The sequence below is a fragment of the Amblyomma maculatum genome, chromosome 10, assembly GCF_055883805.1.
Source record: "Amblyomma maculatum isolate TAMU_Amacu chromosome 10, ASM5588380v1, whole genome shotgun sequence".
NCBI lineage: Eukaryota > Metazoa > Arthropoda > Arachnida > Ixodida > Ixodidae > Amblyomma > Amblyomma maculatum.
Genome location: NC_139353.1, coordinates 12,786,673 through 12,795,570, shown reverse-complemented (window position 1 = coordinate 12,795,570; position 8,898 = coordinate 12,786,673).

Below are 8,898 nucleotides of genomic sequence, written 5' to 3'. Positions count from 1 at the left end.
TGAAGGCCACACTTCAGCGCCGAATGCCCCATAGAAATCCTCTTCAGACAGTGAAGGTATTGCTTAAATTGCTCGGTTGGCCGCGCCCAAGGCTAGCAGCCCTTGATGCGAAGAGTTGCTTCTTATCGGTAGCCTATTAACTAAAAGGAGAATGCTTCCAACTATTATATTACCCTATAGTAACCCGCACTCTTCAACAGTGGACTGGCAATAACGACAACAACAACAACAATAAAAAGAGTTTAGATATAGAAAGGGCCGTGGTCCTTGGCCGATATCGCTAATGTGCCGAGTCTATTTTTCCGCTGCAGCCACAAGAACAGTACTCCCTCTTCCATTATTCATTTTTCTGTAATCCCTTTCTCCGATCGAATTTCATTTCAGTTGCGGTTCCAGCGTCGAAACGAGTGTTATGAAATGCGGCTGCATACGGACAAAGATTTGTCATATGGTCAGCGGATGGCAAGCAACGTTCCCTGTCGGAGCATTTGCAGTGGGGCAAGAAAGTGGCTCATAAGGGGAAGCCGTTTGAAAGTCCACTGGGGCGTGCCCTCAGTTCCCAAACACGTGCTGGGTGACACGACAGGTGTCTTTGTGTGTGCGCGCTTAAAAGCAAATGTCTGTCGCCCCGCAAGGTGCTTTCCTGAACTTATCGATACCGTATTCACTCCCTGTGCATCAATCAAGCAGGGATATTAATAACTTTTATATTGCCTCCACGGTTCACACTAATCGCGACTCAAGACCGTCAAGTTTTTAAACGTATTTTGGGGCCACCGTCTTCGCCACAGAGTGTATATTTGTTTCCATTCCCACTGTCCATTTCGTTTATGACGTTTACTACAGTATCGTGTATACGTTGACGTAGAATGCACTTGACCGTTATGAGGGACTGTGGGCTTTGTTTGTTACTTTTTGAGATGTCAGCAAGCAGACTGGGAAAAAAAAATGCACAAGTTTGAAAGAAGTCTCCATTTCCGCGAATGAGTGGCGGCGTCAATTCGCAGGCAGACATTTAGTACCTGTCACATACAGCAATCCTCCTCAATCGCTACTCTAGAGATTGTGCCTATCATTCATATGATCAATTTCTCCTCTGAGCGTTCTCGCACCTCCTCGCACGCCATTTACACCGTGTAAAGCGGCTATTCGCTTGTCGGATAATTCCTTCTGACCTTAAGAACTGAAAGCTTGACGAGTTGGTTGCTATCCATTATTTAACAGCGCGATAAAACGAGGACGTTAACACACGCAACAACACGAGCGCTCACTTTCAACTAAAGATTTATTGTCAAGAACGACGCTTATACATAATCCCGCAAAAATACACAAAACAAATCACTTATCCTAGTCTTAATCTTCCCGCAACGACTTCTCAAGAAAGGCAATTATTAGTCATACAGTTATCTTTAGCTGTCTATATAGATGGGAATGGCTCTAAAGCTACAGACCGCAAGCCATAGAATCAGTTTTAGCAAGCTATAGAAACGTTTATGCTCCTGAAGCTATAGAATATTAGTAATACAGTTATCTTTAGCTGTTTATAGAAATTTGAACGCCTCTAAAGCTACAGACTGCGAGCCATATGAGCTGTTTTAGCTGTCTTTAGAAAACTGTATGCTCTTGAAGCTATAGACTACTAGTCATATAGTTACCTATAGCTGTCTATAGAAATGTTAATGCCTCTAAAGCTACAAACTGTAAGTCATATAAACTGTTTTAGTTGGCTATAGAAAAGTGTATGCTTCCGAAGCTATAGACTAGTAGCCATAGAATTATCTAAGAGAGAAAAAGCTCTCTATAGAAATGTCGATACCTCTAAAGCTACAGACTGCACGCCATATAAGGTGCATTAGCTGGCTATAGAAAATTGTACTCCTGAAGCTATACACTAGTAGCCATAGAGTTATCTTTACATGTCTATAGAGATGTCAATGCCTCTAAAGTTACAGAATGCAAGCCATATAATCTGTTTTAGCTGGCTATAGAATATTGTATATACCAAAAGCTATACACCAGTAGCCATACATCCTTATATGAAGGTACATATATCATCGATTCGAATCAATCGTGCGGCTTGTCCTCTAATTTGATTAAGAGTTGTGTGCGGTATGCAACAAGAAACCGTATGTCATCAGTCATAATGCTGTACGACAAATGGATTGCGTCACAATCTTGGTATAACTGGTGGGAGCACTGTCGCCGCATGGAAGTCCGCCTGCGGTGAGTACCTTCGACCCACAAGTCGTGGGGACGGCTGCCAATTTTCAGCTATTTAGGCATCGAATTGAAAATAAATGTCCGAATATGTAGAGCATGACGCACATGCACGTACACATATGTGCATGCACACACACGCGCGCGCGAATTTTCTATAGCTGAGCATGAAAATGCTAGACTGCAATACATTAGGACACCAGAATTAGTCCATAGGTTATAGACTTCTAGAGCAGGCTATAGCTTTTTGGCTCAAATAGCTATAGCCAACCATACAAGGAATTTTCTATAGCTGACCATAAAAGTTTTTACGCGACCAGAGAAAATGCTAAAGACTACTGTACATAGGCAACTATACGTCTATAGAAGTGGTTAACTACTTCTATAGCACAGCCTATAGCAAAACTTAGACTACCATAGTAACGGATATAGCTTTTTGGGCCAAATATTTATAGCCGACAATACAAAGGATTTTATATAGCTGACCATAACTGTTTATACCTGACCATAGAAAATGCTAAAGGTTCAGTACATAATGAACCATAAGCCTATAGAATAGGTCAAAAACGTCTACAGAAAAGCTAAAGATAGCCATAGAAGCGGCTATAGATATTTAGGCCAAATAATTACAGCCGACCATACAAAGGATTTTCTATAGTTGACCATAGGAAATTTTTGTATGGGAAGTGCTACCGACCTAGCATTTGCTTACTCATGTTCCTTTGCATGTCACATTGAGACATAGACATAAGACAAAAATTTCGCCTACAACCTTACCCCACTGCATTTAATTCACTTAATTCAGAATAGATAATGCGGATTAACGGGCCTAACCTGACAATGTTTCAGACTGCTATTGCTTTTGATAAAGTTCGTTCAACTATTTACGGACGTTTTTTCTTCTAAATTGATAAATGCAGCTGTAATAAATAATGTAGGACTGCAAGCCGTAGGTTAGACTTTGATCGTAAGAAGAAGAGAAGAGAGAAAAATTGATTTAAGAAAAGAAAGTAGTCAGCCGGCGGTATATAGAGACCCTGCAGCCTGCTGCTCCACACTGGGGAAGGGGAAAAATGAAGGAGAGTTAGGGGGCGAATAGAGGGTGATGATGTCATGTTACAATGAAATTATTTGCGGTGGTCTCAAGTTACTGAGGAGGCCTCGCACACTTGACGACAGTGGTCTCACGAAGCTATGCTACAAATGTCTCCGCACACACCAGTTGTCACATAAACACAGGCACAGTTGCAGAGAAGAGCTTTGCACTTCGTTGCAGGGACAAGCGTGTGCGGCGTACACCATGAACTACGCCAGAAAAAAGCTCAAAGCCTATGCAGTACACGTCCGCAGTGCAGGCAAAGTTGCCGAGCGGAGCTCCTATCCAGAAACAAGCGCAACATGGCCTTTTAAGGTGTCATCACGTCAGCGCGGCAATCGCGGAAAACGCTACAGCATATCCTTCGCGAAGACATTGCGCTCTTTCCGAATACAATAATCGATTACAGTACACAACAAGCGTTTAGGCGCAAAAAAAAAAAAAAAAAAAAAAAAGGTAAGGCAACTGAGTTCAATTATGCCGTTTTATTATTTTTTATTTTATCTGAAGGCCGACAATCAGGATGCCAGTTTTACACATCCTTCAAAGCTTTTCACACCGTACTTTGTTATGAACTTGTTAAATTTTGTGTGCACTAAATTCTTCGTAAATTATTCAAGTTTAGTTAATTTGATTGCTATCTTTATCTCCTATCCCTGTCACTTTGTATTGCATTGTGACACACTATCCTGCTAATTATGTCACATCAGTGCTCCATGAGACTCATTCTTGAGCCGCTGCATTTAATTTATTCCATAATTAAATAATTAATATCTAATAATTATTATACAAGCGCAAAGTGCACACATATATGCATTCAATTTTTCGTTCTGTTTGTATAGCCGAGGCAAAAAGCGTATACAAACGTCTTAATGTATATATGCAAACGTCTTATCTACATATGCAAAACGTCTTAATATATACATGCATGGTTTTCCTCGCATTGTAGCTTCCAGCTAAATATCACCGAGGCGGATTAGTTACTTTTTATCTGAGCAAAGCAAAACAGATCGAAGACGATGACTAGAAATGACACCGTTGTTTTGCGCCGTTATTTGTATATTGATAGGCTGTTTAGTCTTTCTTAAATTCCTTGAAACATTCGTGTTCATGCAGATGACTGTGTTTCATCCATTCATCCTTTAAGCTTTAAACAATGCTCAATGCATGAATTTTTTACCAAGACGCTAGCACTCAAAATGAGCATTAAGAAACACACATGGACTCCGACACGAGTTCTTTAAATTCAGGGTAACGCACTCACACAGAATGTAACATTGGGAGGGCATAAACTAGCAACCTAAATATTATGCAGCTGAATTTCCCTTACTTATTCGGATATGGCCAATGCGTTTGGTAGCATTATGCAGCATCTATCAAGCGTTTTTTTTTTTAATGAAAATGAAAACAATCGCATGGATTTATTGCCTGTTTCTATTAAATTCGCCCCCCTCCCCCTCCCCCCCCTCCCTTTGGAAGTCCTTTGCATTGTATTGAAATTGGGGAAACATATGGTAATCGATATCATTTTTCATAAAACCTTCGTCCTTCTGCATACCATTTTACAACAAACCTTCCTTCCCTTTTTTTGGTTCCAGATTCAATGGAAGATCGATATAATGTAAACACCTTGGAGTTCTTTCGCGGGCAACATGTCGTGCTTTTATGACGAATATGCTCGTAGTGAATTGTTTGCTAAGCTAGGTCATTTGAAGAGAACTTATACAGTTACCCCAAATACACTATTAACCCGCCGCGGTGGTGCAGTGGTTAGGGCTTCTGTGCCCAAGTATGCGGAATCGAATCCGGGCCGCGGCGGCCCGCTTTTCGGTGGAGGCAAAAGGCGAGGAGCCCGTGTGCTGTGCGATGTCGGTGCAAGTTAAAGAACACCAGGTGGTCGAAATTTCCGGAGCCTGTACGGCTTCTCTCATAGCCTGAATCGCTTTAGGACGTTAAACTCTATGATCTAAACTATGTTACTAATGTGCAAATCACTAATTCGCCCTTTTAATTATTTTGTTTCTGCACGTAGCTGGACACGCTTAACAACAGTTTGAAGTTAACAAGTCAAATGTGATCCAAACGAGAGCTGTGCAATTTAAATACTACTACTGCTGCGCTCGTAAACGGTAGCATATAAATAGCACAGCTCTCATCCTCATTCTCTCATCCTTTTCTTACGTTAGATTTCACGAACTAAATCGTGCTCTTTACACACTAAGTTGAATCGGGATGTTTTCTGTACTGCGCAGACAATTCCTCATTGTAGCGCTCGAATAATAGTGCTTTATTTAACGAGAGAAAGATCAACGAGGGAGCACCACGACTCCAGCCTCCCACCTTCTTATTCCTGGTGCTGTTGAGGAATGAAACATGTTATCTATTGCCATCAGTAAATTTCCATCTAATTGGCTTGCATGAGCTATCGAAAGGGGAAAAAAGCAATCACGCACAGGAGCTGGCATAATTAAAAGAAGCACGCTATTCTTTTTTAATATGCGATCACACCTTCCCTGAAACGCATGAAGAAACATTATAGGCCTCCCCTATTTGGCTGCACTTTCTGCACCAGTTCAAGCGGTGAGGCCCACTCGTGCTCTAATTGTCAGTGCAGCAAGCGCCATCTGCACTTCGGTACACGATTTCTCTCCGCGGTGCACAATTTCTGCACTTCTGCACTAGCCTTCCTGCCACATCTCTTCTGTGCTAGTAGCGCGAGGTGCTTGGTGCGCTTCGTAGCAGACAAGCAACACTCCAAGGTCATGCTTGTTTCAGTAAACGGCGATTTAGATATGCACATATACACATATACACATATACACATATACACATATACACATATACACATATACACATATACACATATACACATATACACATATACACATATACACATATACGCATATACACATATACACATATACACATATACACATATATACATATACACATATACACATATACACATATACAAGCGTTTTATTTTTCCACGAATGAGTGGAAAAAGGCCGAAGGAAAAACCGAGCGCCTGCAGCTTGAGGAGTCCTCGGCCCCTTTAAGGCGCACGCAGCAGTAGAGTGGATCATTAGGATATGCTTTTCTTTCTTTCTTTTATTTTTTTACGAAGCGCAAAAATCATCAGAAAAAGGCATCAGACAATAAAATCGGGATAGCTAACAGACTCAATAAAGCAGAGTTTTCGTAGTAGAATGTAATGAATATAATAATCACGATGCTATTTATTACACAACTAAATAAATTAAAATTGTTACGCATATTCGCAGAAGGGAGAATGAGCTGGAAGCTATTTGCTCAGATTTGAGAGACAGATACTGAATATATGAACGTCTTCTTTTTCAAAAGCATTAAATAGTCCCGGAAGATTATGTTGGAGAATTGATTGGCCAAAGGCTGTGTGGCGTATTGCAGCTTTCTATATACTATACCGTTCCGGAATTCGGGTGCTGCAGATCGGATTATTAGAGTATAATTCAGCCATTTCTATAAAATCTAAACTCTGTCGTTCGTTAATTATGCGGTGCTGCCGACATCAGTTGTACTATATATATAGTTTACTTGCATTAAGCTCAGCGATGCAAAAATGTGCCAATCGGCGCTGTGTATTCAAAACTTTCAATCATGGTCCTTATTATTTTTTTTTCTGTTGCCTTTGGAGCTTCAGTAGGTTTTTGTTTTTTTGTTTTTCTCCATACTAAATGGGAATAGCTTAGATGCGAGACAAATTAAACTTTATAGATCCTTAGTTTGACTCGTTCGGGAGAGAACAGCGACTTCCTGTTAGTGTGCCCACGGGTGCCACAGGCGCTCAGCGGCGACCGCTCGTTAACAGCCTGTGAGCGCGCGTTCAACGAGTTCGGTTATGTCAAAACCCAAAGTTAAGGTAAATACGGCACTTTGAACAAATACATAGCGTTTGACAAACTAGCAGAATCTCGCGCACGTGTTGAATCACACGACAAACAAAGTCCACAGCAAACGAACGTTTGCGTACTTTAGCGCTGGATTTGGCCGCTGCACCGAGTGTTCGGCTGCTCTCGCACCTCAAGAAGTGGCCAGGCACCGGCATGATACTTTTGTTAATTAGTGCAGAAAGGGCAGCCAAGTCAAGAAGACCTTCTGTGTGAAAGTGTAGCGTCTATTATCTGCCAGCACACACTAGCGGTTCCAGTTTGAATTCGGCAACAAATAAAGTATCCCAGGAAGAAAATTACTCGTACCTTTGTCCGCAACTGTGCTCACATGCTTGTCTAACTGTATATATTTCCGGCAAATAGTTGCTATGTGATCTTCTCACAAAATGTGCGCATATTTTATGACCTGTAGTGTCTATATACGTTTTCATTACTGCTGCAAAACCACATCATCACGCTGTAATGTGATTGAGTGACTAGAATAGAATAGAAAAGAATAGAATAGAACAGAATAGAATAGAACAGAATAGAATAGAATAGATTAGAATAGATGGTTTGGATTGTGGGGTTTACCGTCCCAAAGCGACTAAGGCTATGAGAGACGACGTAGCGGAGGACTCCGGAAATTTCGACCACCTGGGGTTCTTTAACGTGCACTGACATCGCACAGCACACGGACGCCTTGCTTTTCGCCTCCATCGAAACGCAGCCGCCGAGGTCGGGTTCGAACCCGGGTAGTCCAGCACAGTAGTCGGGCGTCTTACCACTGCACCTCATTACAGCTGCAAAACCACACCATTGCGCTGTAATGTGCTTCACTGACTAGACTAGACTAGACTACAATAGAATAGAATAGAATAGAATAGAATAGAATAGAATAGAATAGAATAGAATAGAATAGAATAGAAGTAATCTGGCCGACCCCAGTGACGATGAAAACGAATCTCTGAACGAATAATCGGCATTTTTTCCCCTCGCTGTATGCGTTCAAAGCCCCCCGCTTCACATTGGCATTTGGACTGGTTCTTTGCTGAGGTGATTCACAGGTTCAAGAATAACCGCAAGGTCTCCTTCGGCGAGCCTTCGCTCCTGCCAGAAGCAAAGGCAATTGTTACCACCACAGAAGGCAGCAGGTTGTTCGCCTGCTAAAACGAGCTGGCTTGGGGCTGCATGTGTTCCAACTGCGATCGACATGCATGAATGCCAATAGTGAATGCGTTCGTGAATGCTGGCATTTTAATGAGTGTACCGCTGTGCAGTTTGCCGCTGTGATTACGACACATCGACTGCTTTGCGAATGCGCGTTCTAAACGAGCAAGCTCTGCTCTCATAAGATTCTGGGGCTCCGCGCCATTCTGAGGCGGAGCTTCGCTAAAACAATACTTTCTACAGGAAGGCTGTGGTGTCCAGCTTGGACCATGCGGTACAACTGTGGAGTGTTGTCTTGGCTTTAGAGGTTGCCCAGAGTCAAATACTCTTGTCCACCTCACGCGACCAAAGAGAAAAAAAAAAAATCCTAGTGATTTAAAGAATTGTTATTTCATGGACAAAAATACGATTTTTTTTTCTCCCTCTTTTAACCACGTACGCACATCGGCATGATTCTGAAGTTGACTGTAAACTGCGTCATCATGTTAGTTCTTTGAAAGTACC